This window comes from Trachypithecus francoisi, unplaced genomic scaffold (assembly GCF_009764315.1).
Source record: "Trachypithecus francoisi isolate TF-2019V2 unplaced genomic scaffold, Tfra_2.0 Lachesis_group17, whole genome shotgun sequence".
Lineage (NCBI taxonomy): Eukaryota > Metazoa > Chordata > Mammalia > Primates > Cercopithecidae > Trachypithecus > Trachypithecus francoisi.
The window spans coordinates 68,514,103-68,530,407 of record NW_022681462.1 but is presented as its reverse complement, the minus strand read 5'-3'; the positions used below and the strand labels follow the sequence as shown (position 1 = coordinate 68,530,407).

Genomic DNA, 16,305 nt, shown 5'->3' with positions numbered 1-16,305 from the left:
ATCTCAGCTCACCGAATCCTCTGCCTCCCGGGTTCAAGCGATTCTCCTGCCTCAGCCTCCCAAGCAGCTGGGATTACAGGCATGCAACACCACGCCCGGCTAATTTTTGTGTTTTTACTAGAGACAGGATATCTCCTTGTTGGTCAGGCTGGTCTCAAACTCCCAACCTCAGGTGATCCGCCTGCCTCGGCCTCCTGAAGTGGTGGGATTACAGGCATGAGCCACCGCGCCCAGCCTCTTCCTTTTTAATGCCAGAAAGCCAAATTCTCAGGACTGAAAGCTGCACAAGAAAGTTCTAGTGGTTTCAGTGTTTTGTTTGCTGAGCTTATCATCTGTCCAAATACCTTTGCATTTGCATCACCAATAGACTTATTTCAAAGGAAAAGGCATTTCAGGAGGGCTGTAACAGTCTTTAAAGTTCTGTCTCTTCCACTTTGGCAGGGCCAACCGAGTCCTTTTGAGAAGAGATGAATTTCTGTGTAAGGGCCTGATTTGTCATGTGGGTTACAACATAAGTAAAACAATTAACTGCTCACAAAGAAAATATTTTGTTTTTTGTAATATATGCGTATGGCCAATTCCAGTGCCTTTTTCCCCCATTCTAACAATCCTCAATTTTGCTAGAAGTAACACTAATGATCACAATTTCCTAGAATCAGAGAAAGAGCTTCCCTCTTCTATGATTAGAACCATTCTTAGAAGTCATCTAATCTTTTTAACTCAGGAACCACTTCTACAGCATCTTTGCTGGATTTACTGCTGCTTGAATACTTTTAATAAAAGGTGACTCATTGCTTCCCAAAACAACCCACCTCGTTGTGATACAGTGCTAGTGAATGATCATAATAACTAGGAGAAAAGTAGTAATTTCTAACATTGCTAAGTGCTTACAAGATACCAGGAATGGAGCCAAGTATTTTTCATGTATTATTTCATTTAATTAGCACAACAACCTGATGGCATAGGTAATATTATCTCTATTTTATGAGGCACAGACAGATTAAGCTGCTTCAAGGTGACACAGAAGGCTCAAATTTGAACAAAGGCAGTATGACACCAAGGCCAGACTCTTAGCCACTAGTCTATACTCTGCTTTTATACAATATACTTAAAAAAAATTTTTTTTTCTCTTATAGTAAGGCAACATCTGCCTCCCTGTAATGTATTTAGAGGCAATGATTATTAGATTCTGGTGGTATTGAATACAGAAAAGCCACAATGCCTGCCCTCAAGAAATTTACAGTCTCATAAATAGTGTGAGAAGCACAGACAATGGGCATTAATGCAGATGAGAGGAAGATTAAGGAATGACCCCTTGGCTGGGCACGGTGGCTGATGCCTGTAATCCCAGCACTTTGGGAGGTCGAGGCAGGTGGATCACCTGAGGTCAGGAGTTCAAGACCAGCCTGGCCAACATGGTGAAACCCTGTCTCTACTAAAAATACAAAAATTAGCTGGGCATGGTGGCACGTGCCCTGTAATCCCAGTTACTCAGAATGCATAGACAGACGAGGGAAAGTGGTGCGTGCCAGACTGGCTGCTTAGTGCCTTAAAGCACCTACCCGTTTAAGCATCACACAGCAAGGAACACAAAAAGGCCAAGATAGATAGCAGTCCCCACCTGCCAGCATGTCCAGGCCATCCTTCTGTTGGCCCGACCCCCATGGGTTTCTGGCTTAGGAACTCCTTGATCCCCCGCACAGGCTCCCAATTTCATCCTCAGACCCTCTTGTCTGACAATTCACTGGAGCCCCTTCTTTGGCCAATTAACCTCACCCCTCCTCATTTAACATAACCACCACTCACATTTTCAGTACATTAGCTGCTCTGGAAACAGGATACTCAGCCATCCTTAGCTCAAGAAACACTATAAGCGAGTCATGCACCAGGGGAGGAAAATCACACAGAGACATGTATGTGAAATAATATGGCACATACAGTTGGGCATGGTGGCTCACGCCTGTAATCCCAGCACTTTGGAAGGCCATGAGGTCAGGAGTTTGAGACCAGCCTGGCCAAGATGGTGAAACACCGTCTCTACTAAAAATACAAAAATTAGCCAGGTATGGTGGTGCACTGTAGTCCCAGCTACTTGGGAGGCTGAGGCAGGAGAATTGCTTGAACCCAGGAGGCAGAGGTTGCAGTGAGCCAAGATCGTGCCATTGCACTCCAGTCTGGGCGACAAGAGTGAAACTCCGTCTGAAAAAAAAGAAATGATATGGCACACACAACAGACAATTGTGCCTAAATTCTGAAGACAGAGGGAGATGGTGGCAATGGAGCTAAAAATACCAGATTTCTTTTTTTTATTAAAAAATTTTTACTTATGGCTGGGCGTGGTGGCTCATGCCTCTAATCCCAGCACTTTGGAAGGCTGAGGCGGGTGGATCACCTCAGGTCAGAAGTTGGAGACCAGCCTGACCAACATGATGAAACCCCATCTCTACTAAAAAAAGTACAAAAATTAACCAGGAGTGGTAGCTTGTGCCTGTAATCCTAGCTATTCCGGAGGCTGAGGCATGAGAATCGCTTGAATCTGGGAGGCAGAGGTTGCAGTAAGCTGAGATTGCACCACTGCACTCCAGCCTCAGTGACAGAGTGAGACTCTGTATCATTTTAAAAAAAAATTATATGTTTCATTTCTCCCGAGCTTTAAATTGAGGCATAACAGACAAATAAAAATTGAATGTATTTACAGTGTATAATGTGATGTTTTGATATATGTATATGTTTTGAAATGATTACTACAGACCAGCTAGAAAAATTTACTTACAAAATTAGGGTCTGGAGTGCTGAGAATGGAGGAAAGAGAAATAACTCAGGAGATAATTGGGAGATGGAATTCACAGGCTTGGGGAAGTGAGGAAGCAGGTAAGAGATTAGTGACTCACAGGCTTGTAGCTCAGGCAATTGGGAGGTCATCATAGCATTTGCCATAATGAAGGGAACTGGTATAATTTGGGAGAGAGTTTTTGTACTGGGTCAAAGTAGATGATCTGTTTTGTAGCTAAGTTTGAAGTGCTCAACTGGAAATGTAAAATTAGTGATAAAAATGTGGATCTGAAATTTAGAAACGATATCAGGGCTAATATTGAGATTTGGGGAGTCATAATTAAGAAAAATTTATTGAGCATTGATATGGTTTGGCTGTGTTCCCACCCAAATCTCATCTTGAACTATATTCCCGTAATCCCTACATGTGGTGGGAGGGACCTGTTGGGAGGTAATTGAATCATGGGGGTGGTTTCTCCCATGCCATTCTCATGATAGTAAGTTCTCACAAGATCTGATGGTTTTGTAAGGAGCTTCTCTCTTTGCTCCACTCTCATTCTCTCTCCTGCTGCCATGTGCAGAAGGACATGTTTGCTTCCCTTTCTGCCATGATTGTAAGTTTCCTGAGGCTCCCCAGCCTTAGGGAACTGTGAGTCAATTAAATATCTCTCCTTTACAAATTACTCAGTCTCGGGTATGTCTTCATAGCAGTGTGAAAATGAACTAATACAAGCATTTATCATGTGTCAAACACTATATTAGATTATGATGATGCAATAGGGCATGGTCTCTGAACTTGAATTGAGAATACAGAGAAGTTCTCAGTGAGAACTTCAGAGAGGTACAGGGAAGCAGAACCAGAAGGAAATATTAGATGCTCCTGGGGCTAACAATTTGGCTCTTTTCCAAACCAATAATATATGTTTTTTAATTTTCTTTAAATCAATTTTTTTTTTTTGACACAGGGTCTCACTTTGTCACACAGGTTGGAGTGCAGTGGCGTGAACATGACTCACTGCAGCCTTGGCCTCCCAGGCTCAAGATATCCTCCCACCTTAGCCTCCTGAGTAGCTGGAACTACAAGCACACATACCACGCCCAACTAAGTTTTCTTTATTTTTTGTAGACATGGTGTCCCATAATGTTTCCCAGGCTAGTGTCAAACTCCTGGGCTCATGCAATCCTCCTGTTTTGGCCTCCCAAAGTGCTGAGATTATAGACATGAACTACTGTAACCAGCCTAAACCAGTATTTTAAAAAACAGGTACTCAATATTTATTTACAAATGAGGGAGAGCTCAGCCTTCCCATGGGTGGAGCTGGGAGTTCTCACGTGTCAACTTTCAACCACTCCTATTCTGAGCAATTTGGCTCAGTTCTCAGATTTGCATACCCCCAATAGTGTTTCTCAATGGAGGTTTTCTTAACATTTTGGGTGGAACAATTTTTCCTTGTGTGGGACGATCCCCATGCATCATCATATCCCTGTCCGCCCCATGTCAATACTGTTCCCAGCCATACTGACATCAACAAAAATAGCCACCCAAATTTTTGAATGCCCAAGGTTTGGCTGGGAGGGTCGGGGTGTGAGTGGTTGGATTGAGAATGTTTGCCTAGCATCTTCCTTGGGAGAACTGTCCCCCACACCAATCTGTTTATCAAGGTATTTCTTTCTATCTCATACAGTGTATTTGCTGACAGAAGTTCTGATATGTAAAATATTATCTGTTCTATTACATTTCCAATGTCCAAATGATGTTGTTTCACTGCCCTCCGTAGATTCACAGCCAACATTCCACTTCCTCCTGCCCCTTGTCATATACTTCCTGGAACTACTTAGGAGAGCACCAAATGTAGTCTTTGTTAAGTTTTAAAGTCTTCACAGAGGAAGGAACATCTAAGCTGATACTTAAAAGACAAGTAGAGAATTAGCCAGGCAAAAACGTACACTCTACACCAAAGGTAGAAAGTTTACATTCAAAAACATGAACCTAGTTCTGTTTATGGTGAATGTGATAACAGATGAGTCTGGAATGGTAAGCAGGAACCAGTCCATGATGGAGCATATAAATTGTGTTAAATGATTTGGATTTTTCTCTCTCTTTTTTTTTTTTTTTCACTGAGAACAAAAGGGAGCTATTGATGCGTTTTTGGCATGTAAATAACAAGATCTTATTTGTTAGCTGCAGTGTGGAAAATGGATTGGAGACAGGTGGCAAGACTGGAGACATGATATGAGAATAATCAGGAGACCTTTGCAATGGTATAGGTTAGAGAAAATGGTGGCCTGAATTAACATGTGGAGTGCATATCAACATACAGTGATGGTAGTATTTGAAATTGTGGGTTGAGATTAATTGTCATAGGGAAAATGTATGGAATAGGCAGAAAATGGGTTCCTACAAATCCCCAACATTTAGGGAGTGAGCAAAGTAAGAGAATTTAGTAAAAAAGGCCAAGGAGGTGGGACCCAGTGTGACATGTGGTAACGGAATTGTGTGGTACCTATTGGAATGAACAGTCAGGTTTCCCTTCAGGGAGGTACTTGCTGTATGGGATGTGATTAGCTGACAGCCTCCCACCACCATGCCTTTGGAATCTATCACAGCATTTACGCAGAGGTCTGCCTCTCTCCAGATCCCCCCAGCCAATGCCTGAGCATGGCTATTGCTGTCCAGTGCACTTTCTTCTGATGGGCAATCTTTGCTCTGGGGTCCCCTTGGCCTAATTGAGCCTTTCTCAGAGCTGCCACGCAGACAGACTCTACCGAATTCTAACTTCTCCCATTCCCTTTATGGTATTAAGATGTGGATTGCAATCTGACATTCTTCCGTCCTACTGCTACTTTTCCTCTTTATCCTTCACAAGTGTTTTCACAGATTTCTTGCACTTCAATTCAATCTTACTATCTACTGAAGTAGTACAAATGATATCAATGAAATAAAAGAGGAAATTTTAAGGAAAGTGGATCGACAGTGTTAAATACCAAAGAGAGACCAGGAAAGAGGGGGACAGAAAAGTATCGTTAATTATCATTATGGAGATCAATGCTAACCTTAACTATTAAAGTTCATATTTTCTCTTCTGCTCTTGTGTCTCCTCTTAGTTATATTCTCCCAAATCCCCTCAGCTGTTCTGATACATCACAAACTCTATACATCTCATCTGGACCCCTTCTTATGGATGCATTTAACTTGTTAATAGCTTTCAGAGTAAACTTTGGCAAAGAATTGAGCTCAGTATTCCAAAGGCAGTCTGGTCAATGTTTACTGTGGAGGGATTATAACTACCTATTACTGGAACACTTTATTATAGCCTAAGCTTTTATCCAATTTTTTTTAGCCCAGCAAACTAAGGGTCACTGTACTGCTCAACTCTGGGAGATGCCATTCATACTGTTATCTATAATTCTAAGATCCTAAACCCCAACATGGCCCCTTGGTCCTGATCAAGAAAAATCTCCAAAAATCATATTTGCCCCCTTTTAAGATCATCACAAGTGTTCTTGAACCCACACTGTCATAAAGTGTCAGGGATAAGAAACCTGTTCTCATACATCTCACTGTGAAGTTTCTGCCCTGACATCAATCTATCAGGCCAGATGTTATCTTCTCACCCCCAGGCAAATATAACACCACCACCAATAAAACTGAGCACAGAGTACCTGTACGTTATATTGCTACCAGCTGAGATCTTGAAAACACAAAAGAATTATCTAGACGAGAATCTCTCATCTTCTCGGGAAGCCAAGATTTTAAATGATATCTTTTCAGACTCAACCAGTCCTGGAGGGTACAGGCTACATCAAAAATAGACAACAAAATATGGTCACGTACCATATGACAACATTTCAGTCAACAACAGGCTGCATATATGACAGTGGTCCCATAAGATTATAATGGAGCTGAAAAATTCCTATTGTCTACTGATATCATAGCTGGTGTAACGTAGTAGTGCAACGCATTACTCACATATTTGTAGTGATGCTGGTGTAAAACCTGTGCTGCCAGTCATGTAAGCGTTCAGTATATATATATATAATTATGTATAGTACATAATACTCAATAATGATAATATATGACTACGTTATTGGTTTATGTATTTAGTATACTATTTATCCTTATCTTAGAGTGTATTCCTCCTACTTATTTAACAAAAAAAAAAGTTAGCTGTAAAAGAGCCTCAGGCAGGTCCTTCAGGAGGTATCCAGAAGAAGGCATTGTTATCATAGGATATGACAGGTCCGTGTGTGTTATTGTCCCTAAAGATTTCCCAGTGGGGTCCAGGCATGGAGGCTCAATGCCTCTAATCTCAGCACGTTGGGAGGCTGAGGCAGGAGGATTGCTTGAGCCTAGACGTTCAAGACCAGCCTGGGCAGCATAGCAAGATCTTGTCTCAAAAAAGTTTTTTAAAAAACCTTCCAGTGGGATAAGATGTGAAGGTGGAAGACAGTGATATTGATGATCCTGACCCTTTATAAGCCTAAGCCAATGTACGTGTTTCTGTGTTAGTTTTTAACAAAAGTATTTTAAAAGTAGAAAAAGAATTTAAAAAATTTAAAAGTACAAAAATGCTTGTAGAATAAGTATATAAAGAAAGAAAAGACTGAACATGGTGGGATGCATCTGTAATCTCAGCTACATGGGAGGCTGAGGCAGAAGGATCATTTGAGTCCAGGAGTTCAAGACTAGCCCTAGAAGAAAATATTTTTGTACAGCTACATCATGTGTATGTTTTAAGCCAAGTGTTATTATGAGTTAACTTTTTTTTTTTATTGTTTAAAAGTATATAAAGAGGTAGTGGCTCACTCCTATAATCTCAGCATTTTGGGAAGCTGAGATGGGAGAATTCCTTGAGCCCTGGAGTTTAAGACCAGCCTGGGCAACACAGGGATACCCCATGTCTATAAAAAATTAAAAAAAAAAAAAAAATTAACCAGGCCTGGTAGTGCATGTCTGTGGTCCCAACTATTCAGGAAGTTGAGGTGGGAGGATCACTCAAGTCTAGGAGGTTGAGGCTTCAGTGAGCTGTGATTGTGCTGCTGCACTCCAGCCTGGGTGACAGAGCGAGACCCTGTCTCAAAAAACAAACAAATAAAATTGCAGTAAACTAAGATTAATCTATTATTGAGAAAAAATTGTATAAATTTAGTGTAGCCTAAGTGTATAGTGTTTCTAAAGTCTACAGTAGTATACTGTAATGTCCTAGGCCTTCACATTCACTGACTACTCACTCACTGACTCACCCAGAGCAACTTCCAGTCCTGCAAGCTCTATTCATGGGAAGTGTCCTATACAAGGGTACCATTTTTTAATCTTTCATATTGTGTTTTTCACTATGTCTTTTCCATGTTGAGATACACAAATACTTACCATTGTGTAACAGTTGCCTACAGTATTCAATACAGCAACAGGCAGTACAGGTTTGTGGCTTAGGAGCATCAGGCCACACCATATAGCTTAGATGTGTGGTAAGCTGTACCCTCTAGGTTTGCATAAGTACACTCTGTGATGTTTATACAACAATGAAATCACCCACTGACACATTTCTCAGAATGTATCCCTGTCATTGAGCAATACATGACTGTATTGAAGAACGCTAAGGAAGTACACGCTGCTAAGAGACAGACTGAGGGATGGTTGAGATTTTTTTTTTTTTTATTATAAAATCTTGCTTATATTTATCTGTTATCCCATGATATATTAGAGCATAATGTTTCCCGGATTCCATTTTACATAACATCCAGCCTAGAATTCCCCTCAGATGCCTCTGGTTTAGAGGTCTTGCCCTGTGTCCTAGTTCCCAAATACAGAGCGCTGTTGGGCCAGACCGACCTGGCCCAGAACAAATATAGTCACATACATTGTGTTTCCAGAGTTACTCACAGACCCAGAGTCGTATCCTGCTGGCCTTTTCACTAGAAGTTTTATTGTATGTTACTATTTCTCTCCTAGGAGGACTTTACCCCTGCACAACAAAACCTGTATGATAGTAAAGCAAATATATTTGTAAATTTTAAAAGTTCATCTTTTTTTGAAAAAATCACCCACTAATTTGGTTTAAACCTGAATTGGAGTTTTCCTTTCTCAAAACAGATTAAAACTAGAAATAAAAGCTCCGTTAGGGCTGGGAGTGGTGGCTCACGCCTGTAATCTCAACACTTTGGGAGGCCAAGGCAGGCAAATCACGAGGTCAGGAGTTCGAGACCAGCCTGACCAACATGGTGAAACCCTGTCTCTACTAAAAATATAAAAATCAGCCAGGCGTGGTGGTGCACGCCTGTAATCCCAGCTACTCAGGAGGCTGAGGCATTCCACATAAACTCAAAACACCTATCTGCAAATCTGAATTGCAGTCTGTTGTCTGCCATGTGGTGTGCAAGCTCTTGATTAGACTCTTGGGCCCCAGTCTCTTCCTCTTCTGATAATAACACACCTGGTCAATAAACATGCTTCCAAAATGCCAACAATGGAAATATGGAAGTTCCGAGGTGAAGCTAAATTTGGAATAAATGTGAGTTTACATTTAGACATGTTGACTTTGAGGAAATGAGAGGGAATTCAAGGAGGAGCTATTGCAAGGATAGTGACAGATTCTGAATACGAAGTATAAGAGGATAAATTGAGCCATACAAATAGAGACCATAGTTGGAATCATGAAATTTCTGAATGGGGTCTGAGGGTGTAGAGCAATGTGAGCAACCTTTTTTCTTTCTTTCTTCTTTTTTTTCTTTTTAAACAAGGGACTCTTAAAAGTAACAGAGGTGGACCTTATTTTTATAAACATTGAAAGTGAAAATAATGTCACTGAATTCAATGAAAAAATGTATGCTTTAGGATGATTTCGTAAAGTATGACTATTCTTCCTCCAGGCAAATATTTTCTGGCATTTTCTTGTTACATATCTGGCATGAGATTTAAGGGATGGATAGTGGAGGTCCGAGTGGAGAACTGAAAGAAGAAAGGGAACCAGAGAAGAACTGTCAGCTTTCAAAATGTTGGAAGAAGGAAGAGGGAGAAAATAAGCAGAAGTTCAACAAACTGAGTACTTGTGAAAGAGATTTTGGGTTTACGTTTGAGGACTAAAGAGAATAGAATGGAACTCAAGTGTGGCTCTATACAATGAATGGGTTCCTCTTTGATGTTTTTTTCAGAGTTGGAAGTAAAGGTTAGAATACCTTTTTAAAATTACTACGCATCTTGGCTGAGAGCTGTGGCTCACGCCTGTAATCCCAGCACTTTGGGAGACCAAGGCAGGTTCATCACCTGGGGTCAGAAGTTTGAGACCAGCCTGGCCAATGTGGCAAAACTCTGTCTCTACTAAAAATACAAAAATTAACTGGGTGTGGTGGCACATGCCTGTAATCCGAGCCACTCAGGAGGCTGAGGCAGGAGAATTGCTTGAACCCAGGAGGCAGAGGTTGCAGTGAGCCGAGATTGTGCCACCGCACTCCAGTCTGGGCAACAGAGTGAGACTCTGTCTCAAAAATCAATCAATCAATAAAAATAAAATAAAACAAAAGAACTACATATCTCTATATGTGACTCTGAGCAGTGTCTCAGGCATGTGACACTCCAGGATTTATTAGAGCTACAAGAAGAACGCCAGTGAGAAACTCGGCAATGCTTTTGAACCACTAAAATGTTATCTGATCATATCTAAGATGTCACAACACTGAAGCAGCTTTCTAATCTTTTATAACTTAATTTGCATGGCTCTTTAGAGTTTATAAATGTTTTCACATTTATATCTTATTTTATCTTTGGAATGACTTCTTGAATTATTATCATCCATAATTTGTAAATGGGGAAATTGAAGCTTAGAGAAGTAAACTAGAAGCATATCAGAGTTTTTAATTAGTTCCAGTCAATTTAACATCTACCAAGCCTTGATCTGAGTTTCAGGTTGTATTAGATACTGGGGATGCAAAACTTAATAAAATGTGCAACCAGTCCTCAACCATTACACCATTACTTTCTTTGCTTTTCCCAAATTCTCTCCCAGAGGTTTGATATCCACCCTTACCTTGGGTTGGGCCAGTTCATAGTGAGATACAACACTGAGCATCACTTACACAAACACCAACTTACAAAAAGCATTGACTCCAGGGTACTCTGGAAGTTCCACACCTATGATGTAGTTAGCAGAATTGCAAAGGTGGCTGGCTAGACACAGTGGTTCATGCCTGTGATCCCTATGCTTTGGGAGGCCAAGTCAGGAGGATTGCTTGAGGCCAGAAGTTTAAGGCTATAGAGAGCTATTGTGCCACTGTACTCCTGAGCGAGACCCTGTGTCTAAAAATGAAAAATAAAAACAATTGCAAAGATAAAGAAGATCAGGGAACTCTTATACAACCACATTAGAAGGCAATTCAGCAAAATCTAATAAGCTAAAGATATCTTTATCTTACAATCTAGCAATTTCACTTCTCCATGTAGAAACTCTCCCTTAAATATGCAAGGAGACGGGTAAATGAATGTTCATTGAAGTATCATGTATAACAGAAAAATAATTGGAAATGATGTAAGTTTCCATCCACCTGAGAATGGATAAGTAAATTGTTTTGTGATCACACAGTGGAATACTACATATTAGTTAAAATGAATGAACTAGAACTGGAACTAAAATATGCATAAATCTCAAAAAATGTAATACTGAATGATAAAGTAGCAGAAAATACATAAAGTATGCTACTGATTACACTAAGTTTAAACATATGAAATAATACTAGATATTTCTATGTGTGATAAGCATTTTAGAATATTCATGGTAATAATAAACATCATATTCAAGATAGTTGTTATGTCCTGTTGAGGAAAAAAGGATTATCATATAGCATGCAGAAGGCTTTAGCTGATTCACTTCAAAAAAAAAAAAGAATATGAAGCAAATATTGCGCAAGTTAATACTTGACAAAGATGAGTAGGGAGGAAAAAAGAGCTTGTTATTATTTTCTATATGTTTATGCTTGAAATATTTCATTTAAAGGTGTATATGACTCCTAGACTGGAATTCTTGGCTTTTGTGATTTTGTGTGTGTATATGTACAGAATTTCTTTTTTTTTCCTCTTCCCATGTTGAAATTCCATCCATTCTTTGATAACTAGCTTGTCTCACCACCTTATTGAGAATTTCCATGATAACTTTCTCAGTTCACACTGTGTTCTCCTTTTTTTTTTTTTTAAGATTTATTTATTTCTTTATTTAGAGATAGGGTCTCGCTCTGTCACCCAGACTGGAGTGCAGTGGTACGATCATAGCTCACTGCATCCTCAAACTCCTGGGCTCAAGTGAGCCTTCTGCCTCAGCTTCTCAAGTAGCCAGACTACAGGTGTGTACTACCATGCCTGGCTAATTAAAAATTTTATTTATTTATTGTTTTATAGAGGCAGAGTCTTGCTTTGTTGTCCAGGCTGGTCTTGAACTACTGAGCTCAAGTGATCCTCCTGCCTTGGCCTCCCAGAGTGCTGAGATTACAGGTATGAGCAACCATGCCCAGCCTTCTCCTTTTTAAAAACCCACTTCTAAGTGTATAAAGTTCTCTTGTTTGTATATGTTTGTATCACTAGATTTTTTTTGATATTGTAGGTTAAATATATTTTGTCTTGCATTACTATTTGACTTGAATATACATAAATCTTGTTTCTCCAATTATATTGTAAAAATCTTAAGAGCAGGGACAATGTCTTCAACTTTGTTAATTCTTTCACAGTGCCCCGCAGAGCCTGACCAAATACTTATGAACGTAAAGTGGTATTTTTACCAATAATTATAACCCTTCCTACAAAACCTTTGCATAGAAAGTTTAAAATAATAATTTGAGCTACATTTGCTTTATATTTTCCCAGAGAGAGAATGCTAATGAGCTGTGAAATGACCAAAGATCTGGCAGCAGAAGAGAAGAGAAAAAATAACGGGTTTGTATATTACACATTCTGGATAATCAGATTAATTATCCAGTTTATTAACTGGATAATTGAATGATTAAGTGTGGAAGACGTCTTATGGGGAAAAGCAATTTTTAAAACTCATTTTATGACCATGGAATTGTTGTATTGATCATTTCCAGTTTTCAGATGATCCTAAGCCAAACTTACACATTATTTTGGAAAAATACAATTCTCCTATGATATGCCATATAACCACATACAAATATGCCTTGTGATTGTTCTGCCTTCACATCAATATTTATTGGGCTAGATCTGGAAATGGTGGTCTGAGGAAACTAAGAAACAAAAATTATTCCACCTGTGGAACCAGGAAGGGGTTTTGAAGAAAAAAAATATCCTTGAGTTCAATTCACTCTTGGTACATCTTGTAAAAAGTGCTTGGGGCTTGAAGCAACCTCTTGAAATTAAGGTTTGCCTGAAACCTCAGAATGAAAGGTTAGTGTGCACTAGTCCAGATGAAAGCTAAAGAGCACAGGAAATAGTAAGAGGTCTGGACTACATTGTCTCTCCTTGAAATTGAAAGTTGGGATCTAAGAAGAAGACACATTTAGGAATCAGTATGGTTGCTTTTAGCAAAAGGGGCAATTGCTATGGTCTAGGTCAAAATTACCACCATTTAGTCCCTGGAGATTTTCCTAATGGACCTTTGTAATGTTTTATTAAACCAAGTCACCATCTCCTGGTTCTTTGGGATAGGTGCTACAACACCCAACGTAGCGTTGCCTAAATTAAACTTTACCTATGTCTGTATTTATGAGTGCATTTTAAACTTTGCAGTGTATTTCAGGGAGAGTATATATCTGAAAATTATTACTCCCCTGTAGCTCTATGTAATTTGCCTGGCAAAGAAAACAAAAGGCACAAAAATACCTTGCAATTTGGTAGGAGATTATATATTCCTTCATGTTCACCCCATTTGTAGATATTAATGTTGAAGCAAAATCCTAAAGCAACATGACCAGAGTATTATTGCGGCCATCATGAGCCTTATCATTGGTCTCTGCAATTTTTTTCTTTCCTCAAATAGAAGCAGGAAAAATAATGGTATATAGAGAATACATATTATTAATATATTGGGTTCTCAAAGGTCCTAAGTCTAAGTGTTTGTTACCTAGAATTAATTTCCCATGGAAATAGCATAGTTAATTATGGTTAGATGCCAAAGCTAGGCCATGAAACCTCATACAATATTAGTAGGTATGGCAGGATAAATTGATTGGGAAAATATATTTTATTTTCTTGTCTACTGGCTCATCATGGAAAACGGGAAGTATTTCTTTTTCCCTTCTTCTCTCTAGAGGGCAGGTTAAGCTGTAGTGATTTTCTGATGCCTAAGCCCATGAAGGCAGATGATTCAATGATTTGGGATGGGAAGGACTCCAAGAAAAGGGAAATGGCCTGATGTCAGGAGAATTTAGGTCTCCTGAAGCTGTCTGGAGAGAACCAGACAGGAATCAGTATCTATAAATGGTGAGAAGCTATGTCTGCTCCCAAATAGAACAAAATGGTACAGATGTCCAGTGGGGATGTCAGCAAGGATATCTTGTCTCAGAAGTAATAAAAATACTAAATTACACAAGAATATAATAAGCCAAGGGTGAATATTGTAAACTCTAGGTCACCATTAAGAGAATAATAGAAATATTTATAACTAACATAATATGGAAATAGCAAAAGGGAGAAAGGATAGTTAATTAAAAATAATTAAGCTAAATGATGGTAAGAAAAAAGATAAAAAGGAGCAAGTAACAAATGGGGCAAATAGAAAAAAGTAATAAAATGGTACCTATGAACCCAAATATCTCATTAAGTACCTGGACTATTAAAATTAAATATAAATTCATTATAAATTAAATGGCATAATATTCTACTAAAAGATAAAGATTGTCATACTGGCTAAAATAATTACATATGCTTTTTTACTAAAGATACAATAGTAAAAAAATAGAAAAAAACATGTTATGCAAAAACTATCACCCCAAAAGCTCTCCTAGCTATACAATAACATACAAAGTAGACTTTAAGGAAAGAAGCATTATTAGAAATAAAGTGGGATATTTTACAATAAATATAAATATCAATCCATCAGGAAGATACAATAAGTCTAATTCTGTGCGCAACTAGCAATATACTTCAAAATATATTAATTTAAAAATTCCCAAAACTGCAAGGAGAAATAGATCTACAATAACAGTAAGATCTTTTCAGTAACCAATAAAAAAGTAGACACAAATTAATAAGAAAACACAAAATTTAAACAACATGACTAACAGGATTTACAAAATTGATATATATTGAATATTTCACCAAACAACTACAGAATTCACTTTCATTTCATATGAACGTGGAACATTTACTAAAAGTGGCAATAACTTTGACCATAAAGCAAGCCTCAATGTATTTCAAAGGATTGACATAATACAGAGTACATTCTTTGAGCAGAGGGGGATTAACCTAATGATATTTTAAAAACTAGAAAGTTTTCAAATATGTGAAAATTTAGCAGTATACTTCTAAATATTCCATAGGTCAAAGAAGAAATCACAATGGAAATTAGAAAATACTTTAAATCATAATGAAAGTATGACACAGAAAATTTTAAGATATAACTAAAACTGTGTTTTGGGGGAAATTTATTATTTTAAGGGCTAGAACTTATAGCTTTAAACAAAAATTACCTAAGTATCTCAAGAAGTTGAAACAAAATGCAATTAAACTTGAAGAAAGCATAAGAAAAGTTAAGAGAAAAAAGTAATGAAGAAAATGTACAGTAGGCTGGGTGTGGTGGCTCATGCCTGTAATTCCAGCTCTTTGGGAGGCTGAGGTAGGTGGATCACTTGAGCCTAGGAGTTTGAGACCAGCCTGGGCAACAAAATGAGACCCCCCATTTCTAGAAAAAATCTAAGAGTTAGTTGGGTGTGATTGTGCATACCTCTGGTCCCAGCTACACAGAGGCTGAGGCAAGGGGATCACTTGAGCCCAGAAGGTCGAGGCTGCAGTGAGCCATGTTCATGCCATTGCATTCCAGCCTGGGCCAAGGTGAAAGAGTGAGACCCAGTCTCAAAAAAAAAAAAAAAAAAAGTACAGTAGAGAAAAGTCACTGAAAGAAAATAATGAAACTGGTAATTCCCTAGCAAAACTGATCACACATACAATATACAAATAAAAAGGAGGGAGGGCACATATTACCTCTATCAGACATTAAAAAAAAAAAAGACACCATTGTGGACCCCACAAACATTAGAAAGTTGAAGAGAAAATAGTTTGGACAACTTAATAAATTAGAAAATTTAGATAAAATGGGAAATTTCTAGAATAACCCAATTTACCAAAAGTGATACCAAAAGAAATAAAAAACCCAAATAGTCCTGTTATGACATGACAAAGCATGTATCTATGAACAAATTTTTAAAATAAAACAGACTAAAATGTTTATGACCTTGTATTTCACAAATGTTTCTTAAATACTACACACACACACACAAACACACACACACAAACTACACAAATACTACACATAAATATAAAAGAGGCCGGGCGTGGTGGCTCACGCCTGTAATCCCAGCCCTTTGGGAGGCCGAGGC

At 38.6% G+C, this 16,305-nt stretch overlaps 1 protein-coding gene across 1 annotated transcript in view; it reads left to right on the top strand.

Moving 5' to 3' along the window:
• TMEM178A (transmembrane protein 178A) overlaps window positions 1-16,305 on the top strand; it is a 279,546-nt gene that overhangs the window by 1,709 nt on the left and 261,532 nt on the right. Inside the window, exons 2-3 of the mRNA XM_033175938.1 lie at window positions 12,158-12,250; window positions 12,620-12,688. The gene's annotated coding sequence lies outside the window, so the exon portion shown is untranslated. The remainder of the gene's footprint in view (window positions 1-12,157; window positions 12,251-12,619; window positions 12,689-16,305) is intronic.